Source organism: Pan paniscus, chromosome 3 (genome assembly GCF_029289425.2).
Source record: "Pan paniscus chromosome 3, NHGRI_mPanPan1-v2.0_pri, whole genome shotgun sequence".
Taxonomy (NCBI): domain Eukaryota; kingdom Metazoa; phylum Chordata; class Mammalia; order Primates; family Hominidae; genus Pan; species Pan paniscus.
In genome coordinates this window covers 166,372,495-166,387,131 of record NC_073252.2, presented here as the reverse complement: position 1 = coordinate 166,387,131, position 14,637 = coordinate 166,372,495, and the positions used below count along the sequence as shown (strand labels likewise).

Genomic DNA, 14,637 nt, shown 5'->3' with positions numbered 1-14,637 from the left:
ATAACCTTGCTTTTTCAGTTCCATTTGCCCGGTATGCCTTTCCTTATGCGTTCACACTTAGGCTTTCTGAACCACTGTGATCTATGTGTGTCTCTCTTGTACAGGGCTTCCTTCTGTTAGGCAGTTCGCCGCCTCCATCCTCACCTACCCAGTCCCTGCATCTGCGATTGCTAAACCATGGAGATAGCTTTCTACCATTGCTCTTCAGAGCAAGTCCTGCATCTTCAGGGGAGTAATTTTTCCCTGGTGCTCTGTGAGATGCCAACACATAGTTTGCTTATGTGAGCATTAAAGTGATATTTCATGAACCACATGTTTGTATTTGTAACTTAGGCTTATAATTAAAGTATTATTTCAGGAATCCCTGTTATTTCTATAATAGAGTAGCTTAAACAACTACTTCCAGATTCAGGTTTAGAATAGTTATTTAGGTGGTGATACAAATAGTACCTTGGGCAGCCTGACATGTGATCTCTTTGGATCCTTCAGGTAGTACTGTGAGTTTGGCAGAGCAGGTATCCCCACTAAACAGATGGCAGAGACTGAGGTAAGGTTTCCAAAAATGTGTATTTCCTCACGGTATCTTATACAAGTAGATAGACAATTTAGCTTTCGTGTATACAATAGAAAGGCCTTGATGTAGATATTTTCTAAGGCTCAAAGGACAGAGTGTCAATTAAATAATAAGTACCTTGATAGTGGGCTTAACTCTCCTATGAAAATGTTAATGCTGTTGAAGCACTGAGGGTTTACTTAGGGAGGCTGTGGAATCTGCGTCTCTGGGGAAACTTCAAAAATAAAAGGGATCCTCATTTCTTTGGAACAGCTTGAGTGTGGTCTTGCCCCAAGGCACGGGTGACTGGATAACCTCCAGTGTCCCCTTCCTCTGGAATGCTTCAAAGGACATCTCAGAGTGTCTGGGTCATTCGCTTTCTAACTTAGGCACCGGAAGTATGATCTGTCAGGAGATTGTTATCAGTGATATTCAGATTTAAAAGCATAAAGTGGTTATGTAATAAGATGCTACCTAATGGAGAAACTTAAGAAAGGACCCGATTACAGCATAATAATGCTACTTCTCTTTTGGGCTTAGGGACAGGGAGATTGCAATCAACTTCAAATTCCCTCATGTTAAAGAAAACATACGCGTTTCCACATTTCTTTTCTTCTGGGCTGAAAGATTAAAGGGGGAAATACATGGAAATCTTTCACATTGAGACACTTCAGGAAAATGTTTTCTTCTAACCAGAAATCCCCAGGTTGTCCTGAAACTCAACATCTGAATCATGCCGACTGGTGAGAGACATTGTTTGAGCAAGACTGGAATTCTGAACATTCTTCAAGGCTTCATAAAAATCCCCAAATGATGGACCAGTGCTTATGTTGTGGTCATGCAAAGAAAAGCACCCTCGTGATTCGGGATTGAGTTTGTTCTTTTTATATTTATAGTATCTACACTGGAGGAATGTAGAATTTGGCATGGGGAGGAGGATGGGGAAAGTGAGGAATGGAGACCAGATTTTGTCTGCATGTGAGGGGCTGTGTGTATGTGTGTTTTGACCCAGAGCCTATGGAATAGGGGAGAGGGAGTATTTGATAGTTTTGTTCATTTGTTTGTAAAGCAGAATCTTCTTCAGGTCTCTGGTGCGAGGAGTGACTGGAAGAATTTTTTACTTTCCTTGTTAGCAGCACCATCTGTTTACAATGAAAGCTTGGCTTCCACTTTTTGGCGCAAATACAAACCCTAGGGTGCCCATATAAGTCAAACAGATGAAGCATGTGTTCGCAGACCTGAAGAATCAGGTCTTTTGCGTGCAAAGGACTTTTACGGTAGATTTACACAGCATCATATCCCTACATAAATTCAGGAGGAAGCTTCTGAGAAGCAAAGGTGGGTCATAGGCCACTGGAATTCACAGCTTGCTTATCTGCCACCTAACAAAGTGATGGACCCCTTGGGTCACACCTGCCAAGAGAGACGTTGGCAAATGGCAAAAGGGCCATTTAGTAAAATTCCTTTCATCACTTATGGGATTTATATACATTTGAGAGAGGGACTTACATACCAAAACAAGGAAATATGGAAATATGATAATATGGTCTTTACAAATTCCAGATAGAAAGGCATATTTCCATAAACAACAAAGCTTAAAGTAAGAAAATCAGAAAAATTTCTAGGATTAACTATCAAGACTGGGGTGGTGGAAGGAGTAAGGAGCTGAAAATAGGAGCAGGGCACCTTTTTTCTCACTCTGGTTTGTGTCATGTAGCGGCCCCAGCGGGAGTTCCATAGATCCTCATTTTCGGGCTAGGGATTTTTACCCTCTCTCCAGAAATAAACTCTAGATAAGGATTTGTAAGACAATGGCAACAGTGAATAAACTGTACATCTGGAAAAGTTTTAGTAGTGATGAGAGAAGTTTTGCGTAATATAATTTGCATGCCATAGATCAATCAAATATTGATTCATTGTTTATTGAGCCTTCCCTCTGCTAGGTTGTCTGGTGGAAGCCTAGGCTGAACTTTCAGAGGTTTATCAATGGCTAGGGAAGAGAAAAATAACACAAAGCAAACTTATAGTCATTTGAAACAATTGGAAAATAATTAAATATGCATCTGCTAGTCTGGAATTGCAGTTTTCAAGTTGTGTGCATCAGATCAAATGGGTCTTGTCAATGTGTGGATTGCCAGGCCCCACCACTTGGACTCAGAGGGCCAGCACAGGCTCTCTGTATTTTAAACAAGTGTTCTCAGCTATTTGATGAAAATGAACTTCAAAGCCTACTTTGAGAATCACTAGCTTAGAATATTATATTACTTTATTTTAAAAGAAGTGGGGGAAAGTAACATTTGTTGCTTTTACTACTCATACTTTTTGCATATACTGTGTTGTTTAATTTTGAGGTATAGACCCATGGTTTAGCCACAAATTTGGTGAGGGTCTGCATCTGAAGTCTAGGATCTTCCATTAACAAGCATGCTGCTGTCTTTTCCCAAAAGGACAGAAAGTCAGGGTGTGTGAGGCTGGCCGCACAGACTAGGGTGCCATGTGTTTTGTCCCCTGGCTTGTTCCTTAAGCCAGCCTCTACATAGTGCACAAAGTTATCTATCAAATGCAAATCTGACTGTGGCATAATATTATACTTTATTACCCTGTGATGTATTTTTTTCACTGAGCACTATAATTTGGACATCTTTTTGGTTGAGTTCCCTGGTTTTTTGCCCAATGAAGGGTAATTTTTTTTTTTTTTTTTAGACAGCGTCTCACTCTGTCGCCCAGGTTGCAGTGCAGTGGTGCGATCTCAGCTCACTGCAACCTCTGCCTCCCGAGTTCAAGCGATTCTCCTGCCTCAGCCTCCTGAGTAGCTGCGATTACAGGAGCGTGCCACCACGCCTGGGTAATTTTTGTATTTTTAGTAGAGACAGGGTTTCACCATGTTGGTCAGGCTGGTCTCAAACTCCTGACCTCGTGATCCACCTGCCTTGGCCTCCCAAAGTGCTGGGATTACAGGCGTGAGCCACTGGGCCCAGCCCGACAATTTTTTATTGAAATACCATTAAAGCAAACACAAAATTAAGTATCATTAATCAAGCCCATTAATGACATTTTTAGCATGGGGCTGGGGTGGTTTGTGGCTTGGAGTCAGCTGATTTTGCTCTGTTGCATGTCAGCAGGTTGTACGTTTGCCCACTAGTCTTAAACATTTACATCGTGAGTCAGGAAAATGTGTGGACCAATTTGCACAAACTCATCACTACTATTGGAAGAGCTTAAAGTGCAGACTTTACTGACCATTGGCTAGGAGAACTGTGCTTTTCATTGGGGAAAACCATTCTAGTGACAGTTAAATCTGATGTTTTAGGAAACCTTCAGGAGACTAGGTTTGGGGTGGATCCAGGCTCATGAATTTAGTCCTTTTAAGGAATTCACTAGCAATAGGAAGATACAGAAGTGTCAGTCCAACCCTCGAACATTGTGTATGTAAGATAACCCTGGAGCTCGTCATAAGTACAGACTCCCCCATCACTGTCTTCCTCCAGCTGTTAAGGATCCACAGATCTGAGTTGGTTCTACTGAAAGATTTCCCACCACAGTATAAGAAACAGTTGATCTCCAAACTTCTCTAACTACAGTTATCAGCCCAACCTGAGTCACACAACTCTTTCCAGACCAGGCACCCGAAGAGCCTCCTAACTGGCTATCCCCACAACAGCAGTGACGTCATCTTCATGTGCAGGTTGGATTAGCTCAGTTCCCTGTTTAAAACAGCTAAGTGGCTGCCTATTTCAGTTAGATTAAAAGCAAAAGTCATTTAAATGCCAACCAAATGACCTGGCTGCTGCTTCCTTCTCCAGCTCCTGCCAGCTCCCTTCCACATTCCAGCCCACTGGGTTTCATTCAGCTCCTAATCCATATCAGCCCCTTCACACTTACATGGCCTTTGCACCAGTTCCTATCCATCCTCCAAGTCGCCAAATTATCTCACTTCAGAAACTCTTCCTTCAGCCTTAGACTCTGCTTTCCTACTGCTTATCAAAGATATGTGTGTCTTTCTACAAAGTGGATCTCCTGCTGAAAGGTGACCTCCGTGAGCATGTTCCTATTCACAGCTCAGTGCCTGATACAGAACTGGCCCAGTGTGGACACTCAGAAAAGATGGAGCCAGCAGGCCTCGTCATGGCTCGGCATCCACATCCTTTAAAACTGCACATTACATGTTAAACATCTAGATCTGATGGATGTTGAGTGTGATAGAAATTATCACTGCCTTCTAGAAGCCTGAAAGTGTTACAGAGAGGATCCGTGTGGAAGAAAAAATGTACTGTACTGGGATTTATAAGGACCTAATCGGTGACGCCAGTGAGGAGCTGAGCGGGAGGGAAGCTTGTGAATAAGTAAATACATATTTGATAGCAGTCAGTATTTTCCTTGGAGGGAAGGACTCATTCTTGTGGCTGGGCAGCGGTGACAGGTGGCATTTTTGATGCCTGATGTCATCTAAGAGCTTCAGACTATGATGGAGTAAGTACAGCCTCCATGCTATGCACAGCCAACCTACTTGAAAGTGATTTCTGCATTTCCTCCTAATACTTGATTATAACTGGCCTTTCAAAGCACTTGCCTTTTGTACAATGAAAGGGGTTAAATAGAGACTAAGATGGGTGTGTAACAAAATTTTTTTAGATGCTTCGATGTATTATTCTGGTGGCTTACCTGTACGAGTATGGCCCTTACAACCCTAGAAAGTCAGCAACTGGAGATGATCGTGCCCAAAGCTTCTCTACCCAGATCCTCCCTGAAGTTGAGATTAATTGGCACAGAGAAGATTTACATGAGAGAGTTTCTGCTATCCCCAGGGATGTAGCATGGAGTCTGAATATGTAATAAAACCATAGAAAGGTATAGTTCTTTATAAATTCCAAATTATATGATTATTACATATAACTACATTGTTATTTCATTCACTTATCTCAGTTATCATCTGAGGCAGATATTATGAATTCCTTTCTACAGAAAAGGAAACTGAGGCTTAGAGTATAAGCGACTTGGTTGAGATCATCCAGCCAATAAACTAATCAGAGGTGGTAGGACCGGAAGCTACCTCTCACTTCGTAGCGGCCTCTTATTCCACTTCCCTGTTCTCATCGGTGTTACTTTATTTTCTTTCCTAAGAAAAATATAGAACTTTACTGATGATTTCTTTGCAAAGCAAGAGCAGGGACTTCAAAATCCTATTTAAACATCTCTCTTTCTCTCTCCAAAACTCAACTGCTTACAGTATTTATTTCTCAAGGTGGAAGAAAATCAGGTTCTGGGGTAGCTGGTGGAGGGAGCTTCATAACTACACTTCCTGATGTTTCATTTTCTTTCCTCTTACAGTTTTCAAAAATAACCATCATAATATTTGCCATTTATTGAGAAAATTTGTTATTGAGATGCCAGACTTTACGTATAGCATTTAAGTCTCATAGTAAGTCTTGTATGGTTGGTTTTCTAAGTCTCCTCATTTTATAATGTTGGACACTGAAGTTCGAAGGAGTTGGGCAATTTACTGAAATGCACACGAAAAAGTGAGGGCCCAGTATTCAGACCCAGGGAGTCTGACTCTGCCTATAGTCTTTGCTCTTCATTCCCTCATTATACTCTCTTTAATTCTAATGATTGCATAAGGTTGCAGATAGTCTTCCTACTGCTTGACTGGCCGGCCCCTAGTCTTGTTCTGGTGACCCAGGAGCTGCAAAGGCTATGAATCTGCAAGCATGGAAACCCATCTCCATATCTCATCCCCCACAATGGACTGCTTGCTTATAAGAAATCAGCTTATCAGTACCAGGCAGGTTCTAGGATTATAGAAGGAAAAGAAGACATTTTTTTTCTTGGAATCTGTATCATTTAGTTTAGGCTTAGCTGCACATACCATCTACCCTACTCCATTCCACAACTAAAAACAAAACACCAAAATGAGAGACTTACGAATTAAACCAGGCAGACATTTATTTCTCTATCATATAGAAGAAATGGAGAGTTGGGCTATTTGGGCCTGTTATGGCAGCCTCATTGTTGTCAAATTCTTTCTCTTTTGCTTTTTAGTATGCTGCCTCCTTTCTAAAATGGATGCTTGAAGTGCCAGCCATGATGCCCCGATTCCAGCCAGCAAGAAAGAAGAAGCAGGAAGCAAGTGCGTGTGTCAATTAACTGTCTTTTAAGCTGCTCACAGCACTTATGCTTGCATCTTCATGGTGGCCTGGAACCATAAAACGGACATACCTAGCAGTAAGAGAGTTGTGCCTGGCCAAGACTTAGGGGCTCTATTACTTGAGGCATGAGGGCAAAGCTGGTCTTGGGGTAAGCAACAGCAATCCTGCCAGTCTCCATTCTAGAATCTCTTATGACATCACAGTAGTCATTCCCCAAACTTTAGGGTCTTAGGAATTGCCTGGGAAGCTTGTTAAAAATTCAGATTCCTGGAGCCACTGTTAGAGATGCTGATTTAGCAGACTTGGGATGGGGCTTGGGAATCCTCATTTTTCTCAAGCACCCTACCTGCTCATTTCATTGATTTTGATGCAAATGGTTAGGGATTTGCCTCCCACTTGAGAAATACCATATGGGATTCCAATCAGAAACCAGGAGTAGAGAGGCCAAGGTATGAGAAAACCTGGTGAACTCAGGTAAGAAAATAAATTCCATCTGTTTCTCCCCTAGTGAAATTATATACATGATCTGGCCTGCTTCTGTAGTATCCACAGTGGAGTTCCCTGACTGAAAGAAGTGCAACTAAGTTCTCCTTTGTCACTAAAGAGGATGAAGTCAACAAATAGTCTTTTAATTTGATGAACTACTCTACTCTGAATTACTTTTTTATATTTTTAGAATATAGGATCCCTTCTTTAAAATTTTTCTGATGTAGATCTACTTATCCTTAAGACCCAAAATGAGAAAAGGTTTAAGCATCTCCAAAGATGCATGCAGCCATTCAAATTCCTTTTCTGTGCGATTCAAAATAAAACAAGTTAAAGTTAAAGAGAAGATAGCGTGAGGAGTACTCAAAATGAAGGCAGGATAGCTCTGATGACAGATTTTTTTTTGGTCACAAAATTAAAGTTGACTCCTTGAATACAACCCAGTTTAAACTCAAGGCCAAAAGGAGTATGTAAAACATAGGCAAAAAATACTGTCACAATCATCAAAACCCAAGGATGGCTTAAAAAACGAAAAAGAAAAAAATGGAACACTATCATTCCTTCCTTAATAATCATGTCATAAATAAGCTTTCCCAGCTAGCAACAAACTCCTTTCATCTACAACTTGAAGGCAAAGACCTCATAAATTGACTGGGGTATTCTTCCTCTGTGTGACTACAAGGCAGGGATTATTTAAAACTGAAGGCTCCTACTGATATGTTTTCCAGAAGGAGTCACTGGTGGGATTCGGAATGGTTACCATTCATTGCTTTGGTGAGTGATACCTCAAAGATAATGCAGGAGAAATTACAAGCACCCCCCTTGGCTGGGGAGGCAGCAACGTCGCCTTTCAGATGTCACATCAGACCCCTCTGAGATGGGTGCTGAGGATCCCTTGGTGGAACTGGCAAGGTGTGGGGACACATGCTTTTGATTATCTAAAGAGAATGAGTATGAAAACAAAACCTAATCCAAGAAGGAATGTAAATCCTGTCTCTTTGTGCCCTGTTGAAATGTAATGTCAGTACTTAAGAATTCCTTTTGCCACTAAATGGACTCGGGCCAGATACTGACACTCAGAGCCCAAGTTCTGTTATTTTCCTTGTGAAATTGTAAGGAGAAATGTCTTCATGATTACCAAAGTATGTGTGGATAGATGGTAATGAAGATAAATTGTTTTTCCCTTGCCTGATACCCGAGCCCTTTGTGGTATATGCCACAATGTAGCTGTTACAAAAATCATATTTATTTATATGCTGTTTGGGACAGAAAGTGTGTGAAACTGAAGCATGAATGTGATTTCTATTCTTAGTACCTTTTGTATGAATTTTTTAATGTAATGCTTTATAAAGTTTTTTTTTTTTTTTTAACTTACCATCTTTCCCAGGAATGAGGGCAAAAGTACTCAAAAAATGCATTGCAAGAAATATGAGCTAAACCCTGTATACAGCAGTTTATTCCCTTAGCCTATTTCTTTAATCATGTAACCCTAATCAATGAACCTTCTAATATCCATGCACTGGGGCTTATTGGCTCTAGCTATCCCTCGTATTCGAGGAATCTTCTGCCATTGTGTTTTAAATACCCACAGCCTATTGGCAATCTTGCTGCTGTTGCTTTTTATTCATGGTCTTAGTCTTGGGATATTCAAATAACTTATTGAAATGTTACCGTCCCACACTGATGTGGTTTACCGTGCAGGACTGGGGAGGAACGCATGCTTTTGGAAAGAAGAGAAGTCTTTGTTATTAGGATTGATTTCATTTCATTGTACTTTTGGCTGCCTTTTCAGCATTAGGTTCTTTTCCTGTGATTTTTTTTTTAAATAGTTAATAGAGAAAAATATACCCAAGTTAGTGGATGGTCTAGGGACCTAACTACATCTGGAAGTTTACATGAGCAATGAGAGTCCACTATGCAAAAGCAAAGGCAAAATGATACCATCTAATAAATACTTGTAAAAGTATGCATGATACTTACAAAGTACTTTTTTTTTAATCAGAGTCCCATTTGTTTATTGCTGCTTTATGGTTTTTCAAATTGGAGAAAGCTATTTCAAACATGTATGATACACATAAGAGCAATTTCCAGATACAAAGAAATCTTTGGCAAAAAAACATTGACCAGGCCAGCCAGTGTGGCTGCTCTCTCCCTCTCTTGAGCTGGGAGCTGTTGTTTTGGGCACAAGGATCTCCCTAGCGCAGCATGGTCACTGACATAGGCCTTCCTTTAATTTATTACTATTATTATTTTAAAAATATGAGTGACAGAGTCCACAGTGTCTTTTTAAAAAATAATACAATCCAGGACTTTTTAGAAAAAATGATTAAGACCAGTAGAGTGCTCAATATGATAGAGAAAAAAGACAGGAGGCAGGAATCCAGCCAAGAGGAAAATACACTTTTCATTTTCTTCCTGAGACTGGAGATTCTCTGCTAAAGTGAAGGCGCCATCCACAGAGTTACATCTGATGGACATTACTTATGACATGACTTAAGCAGAGAAAGAACAGTCGAAACCGAATTCTCCAGCCTTTAAATGAATTCCCAGCTACAAACCAGAAGAATAACACTATTAGGTCTGGAGGGCAGCAGGATGTGGAGCTCTACGACTCAGATTTCTTTTCACGATGTTGGCATGACTTTGTAGGATCTATGTATTATTTATGTGGCACCACTACCATGTTTTTAAATAATCTTTGGATATACGCCTGTGAATTAGTTTAATCGAATTCTCCCATTTTTATCCATAACGAGTTCTAGTCTTTGTAGCCAGCATGACTTGGGGCACACTCTGTCTCCTGGAAGTCTTGGGGTAATCCCAGAGGTTCATTATTTCTAATTACTTCATATCTAAATGTGTAGTCCTGAGCTCATTGCACAAACCAGCCAAAGGAGGTAGGATTCTTCTCTCCACTACTTTGCTCTCAATATAAATATGTATGTTTCACAACCAAGCCCTTATAGCCAAAACCAAAATCTGCATCCATTTCTGGCATTGTTATCTGGAATACAGGATGCAACACAATTAATTGCAGAGAGTGCTGACACATATCCAAAAGATGAGGAGAAGATGATGTGGACAGGTAAAGATTGAGGCTGAGGATGGTCTGTAGGTGAGGGGAATTCTGAAAAGAATTATGGTGCATGCTCTTTGATGCAGTATGGCTGTCAGAAATACATACACCTCAGTCAAGATGTTTATCTTAGTGGTATTTTGGTGTCTCTATTCATCTTGAGCATGAAACTAGGGTGAACAATTCATCTGGGTTTGTCCTGGACTTTCTTGGTTTCAGCACTGAATGTCCTGCATCCCAGTAAACCCCTCAGTCCGAGGCAAACCAGGATGGTTGGTCACTCTACAAGGCACCTAGACATAGGCATTTGAGATATCTAAATGTGTGTGATGCATTGCAAAGGGAGACATTAGAAACTCAGTTTTTCTGTCATGCCACCTCCCAGAATATTTTCATTTTTCTCCACTAGTTACTGAAGGAAGTTGATGGGGGAAAAGGTATTCAGGAAGCAGAAACTTCAGCCCCATGCTGGCAAGATGGATTCTTGATGATGAAAGCCTGGTAGTTCCAAATCCAGTGAGGGCATAGTCCAGAAAGCTCTTTGAATTCCAGGGTTTCAGAGACATGGCTTCTCTAATATAAGCATTCATTTTCCTCCACACTCCCTTCTAAGGAGCATTCTGCACTGCGCTTTTTGCCTCCAGGACCCTGGGAGAAGATTTTCAGGAAGTTTAGCTCTAAGCACAGCATAAGCCCCTCGACTCTATCCCTAAGGAGTTTCTAGTAAAACAGGAAAAAAATTTATAGATATTTTTGGTGACACATCTCTGTTTCTCTTGGATGAGTCACTGTGTTGAGACAGACTTTGAGGCAGTTGCAAGGCAGTCTGGTTTAATTCACCTTACATTTGGGGGCAAATGTCCCAGATTTTCGACCTAAAGAACAATGCACAGCTGTACCTTAGATAAAATTATTACCCCAGAATGCAGCCAAGGAAAACTTTCACCATTGTTCAGCTGCTGGACAGATTGGAGCAAGGGAGTTGGGGCTCAACTTGACACAAGCATTCATGGTTCTTGTAGTGATCATCCATGAATCAGAAAACTGTGGAGACGTCTCTGGGATCAGAATTATCACTATGGGAGAAATCCTGGGTCGGGGGTGGAACCACATGGGGATGTGATATATCAGTTCCCTATTTCAAGGGGGTTGAAGAGATGATTTTGGAAATGATAAGATGAGCATTTTTTTTTTTTTTTGTAAACCTAGATTTCAAGGACACTGAATTTCTTAAAAGTAGGCATTTTAGGAAACTTAGAAGAGGTCTGTGGTGGACATTTTTATTTTTATTTTTGAGACAGGGTCTCACTTTGTCACCCAGGCTGGAGTGCAGTGGCATGATCCTGGCTCACTGCAGCCTCAACCTCTCGGGCTCAAGTGGTCCTCCCACCTCAGCTTCCCAAGTAGCTGGGACTATAGGCATGTACCACCACACCTGGCTAATATTTGTACTTTTTGTTGAGATGAGGTTTTGCCATGTTGCCCAGGCTGGTCTTGAACTCCTGAGCTCAAGCAATCCACCCACCTCAGCCTCCCAAAATGTTGGGATTACAGGCATGAGCCATGGCGCCTGGCCTGTTGGACATCTTTACACTGATGAATCTGACTCATTAATGGAACTGCATCCTCTGAGCTCTTTTAGTAGGACAGAGAATCAAGTAGGCTTTAAGACCGCTGGTGAAAAACATGTACTACCAGAAAGAAGAAAAATCCATGAGGAGTATCAGCCCAGATTCCAGGTAGTTGAGCATTAAAATGGTACCAGAAAGGCAAAACTTCAAAACAGACAAATGCCAGAAGTGAAATGTAGCCTGCAGAATTTTTCATTACTATTTGGTCATAGAATAAGTCTTCAAGGACCTCAGTTTTGCTTATAGATTAATCGGATAGTCTTCAGATACATATGTCAAATTGAAGAGTTGATACGATCTGTAGGTTTAGGTGTTTTTGTTTTGCTGTTTTCTTGTATGTTAACAAGAAGAAGAGAGGAAGGTGCTACCTTTGTGTTTGTGCTTTAGGAGCTCTGGCAGCTGGCCCCCGGCAGGATGTGATTTCCATAGCTCACAGGGTCAGAGACAGTCGATTCAGTTCAGCAGAGAGTGATTTATAGCAAGGAGTTTCTAAACAAGCTTAGACTTCACCGCAAACTGGTGGGATTGTCTGAATTTTCATTGTTGGTGGAGCTCATTAGAGGGAAGAAAGAGGAAGGAGCAGTTGTGGCAGCTGTCAGGAAACCTGAGCAAATGGCAGAGTATGGCGCAGGCTCTTGGAGTAGACCCCAGAGCCAGAAAACAACTCCGTTTGCTGATATCAGGTCCAAACCAGCAAGGGCCTGGTCCCCAGTGACCAAGAGTCCAGTCAGAGCCTCCTGGTATGTAATCATGGACAGCTTCCAGGATCTGCTTCCAGGATTCATCACACTGGTCAACTGTTCCAGCCAGGAGTAGACTCTAGATATTAGTAGGTGGGAGACAGATTTGATAATATACCTGTGACTGCACAAGATTTGGGAAGATGGAGCCACATGCAGCTTTTATTAGTTGTGGCAAAGAGGTCACCCTGTACCCATGGAGAAAAGAACTCCCTATCTCTACAGATAGGGAATCTGACAGAATAGAAATGACCAGGCTCCTGGCTACCACTCCTGAAGCCAATTCTGAAGATGCATGGAGGTGAGAGGGAGGATGTTGAAGCCAGAGTTACTAGAAAAACTAAGAGGAACCCTTGGAGAGCCAGAAGGTGGTTGGATCATGATGTTTGTGTAAAAGTGCTGGCCCCAAATGGAAGTTGGCCTCTAGAGGAGGGCCTGGGTTGGGAGCACGAGTTTATTTCTGCCCCTTTGGTCTTGCGCATTGCCAGATTGCCACTGAATGGCTGCTAAAGAGCACCTGGTGATGCAGAAACTTCTGCTCCATGAGAGACTGATAAGGAAATGCTCAAGCTGCCTGGCCAGCTGCATGCATTGCCTTCCCCAGCACCCCTCCACACACAACCTTCAACGAAGTCCCTAGGGACAGGGCCACCCATTTGGGGAATGGGGCAATGCCCTACATGAAGTGATTGAGCCCAGAGAGTAGCACCTGAGCATCTCATCCTTGAAATGGCCCTCTAGGAAGGGGACAGATGGAGGCCCTGGCTTCTAGCCCTCACCTCAGAGATACTTAATCAACCAAGGAGATGAATGCCCTCAGGAGAACAGGAGCTCTGAGGGAAAAACACTGAGACTGCCAAGGAGAATAAAGAGAAAGACTCCTGGTGGAAAGCTATCCGAGATGCAACATAGTTGATGGGCCAGGAAGATTAAAATAAGCATATCAAATATTATAAAAGAGTTGAGGGAAGATAGACATGAAACAGCAATAAGAAGTTATGAAGAACCAATTGGAGATACTAAGTAGAAAAATATATGCATTGGAACAAATATCATAAATGGATCGAATGACAGATTGGACATAGACAAAAAATGAATTAGCAAGTAGGAAGATTGGGATGCAGAGCTAGCTCTAAAGGAATCTGGAGGGGATATAAGGAGAGGGTATTTGTAAAAGGAAACTAAGCATTGTGGAGGACAATATCTGCATTGATATAGAAGGAATCCCAAAAGAAAAGAAGAGAATACTTGGGATGACATTTTTGAAGGAACAGTAACAGAGAATTTCCCAGAATTAAGGAAGCACATAGAAACCTCAGATTCAGAAGGTTCTGAGCTGTATGAGATGCGTCTTGGGTCCCACATTGTATCCACACAGGAGCCCACCTTTTACTCCAGCCATCACAACTCCCTGCAAGGACGTCTTGACAGCCCACATCCACTAAGCTGCCCTCAGTACCTCTTGTGTTCTGCCCCTAGGCCACTCTGATACCCCCGCATGAAGGCATCCAGAACCCCACTCAGCAAACAAGCATGCACAGCTGGAAGTGCTGGTGACATCCCACAGGGCAGCCCTTGCCCAGTGTGGGGTCAGGGACTGAGGGATCAATGCACCTTTCTTTCATCTGTTGGTTGGACATTTCTGAAGGACAATGTACAGATGTCCTGGAGGGATCACAACAGGAACAGGCCTAGTCATCCACCTGGAGAACTTTTTTTTTTTTTTTTTTTTTTTTTTTTTGGTAACAGCTTTCACTCCTGCTTTCTTATCTCCTCGTCCTCCATTCCTGTCTCCTGGGATCACTGCTTGACAAGTGGAACTGCTAAACCAACATCAGCAACTCTCTAAGGCCAGACTTCTTGTTTTAGGAAAAAATAGACCCCTATTGATGTAAGCCACTGCAAATTGGGCTGCCTATTATTCACAGGTAAACATAATTCTGGCTAATATATATCTTGACCCGAGCCACAGCGTCTGAATAAAGGAAGTTTGAGTCCTGCTGCT

At 41.9% G+C, this 14,637-nt stretch overlaps 2 protein-coding genes across 2 annotated transcripts in view; one reads left to right on the top strand and one right to left on the bottom strand.

The window, feature by feature from the left end:
* Positions 1-14,637, bottom strand: part of PALLD (palladin, cytoskeletal associated protein) — a 423,408-nt gene that overhangs the window by 309,969 nt on the left and 98,802 nt on the right. The gene's annotated exons all lie outside the window — the stretch shown is intronic.
* DDX60L (DExD/H-box 60 like) overlaps positions 6,922-14,637 on the top strand; it is a 259,291-nt gene continuing 251,575 nt past the window's right edge. The window contains exon 1 of the mRNA XM_055111991.2: positions 6,922-7,173. The gene's annotated coding sequence lies outside the window, so the exon portion shown is untranslated. The remainder of the gene's footprint in view (positions 7,174-14,637) is intronic.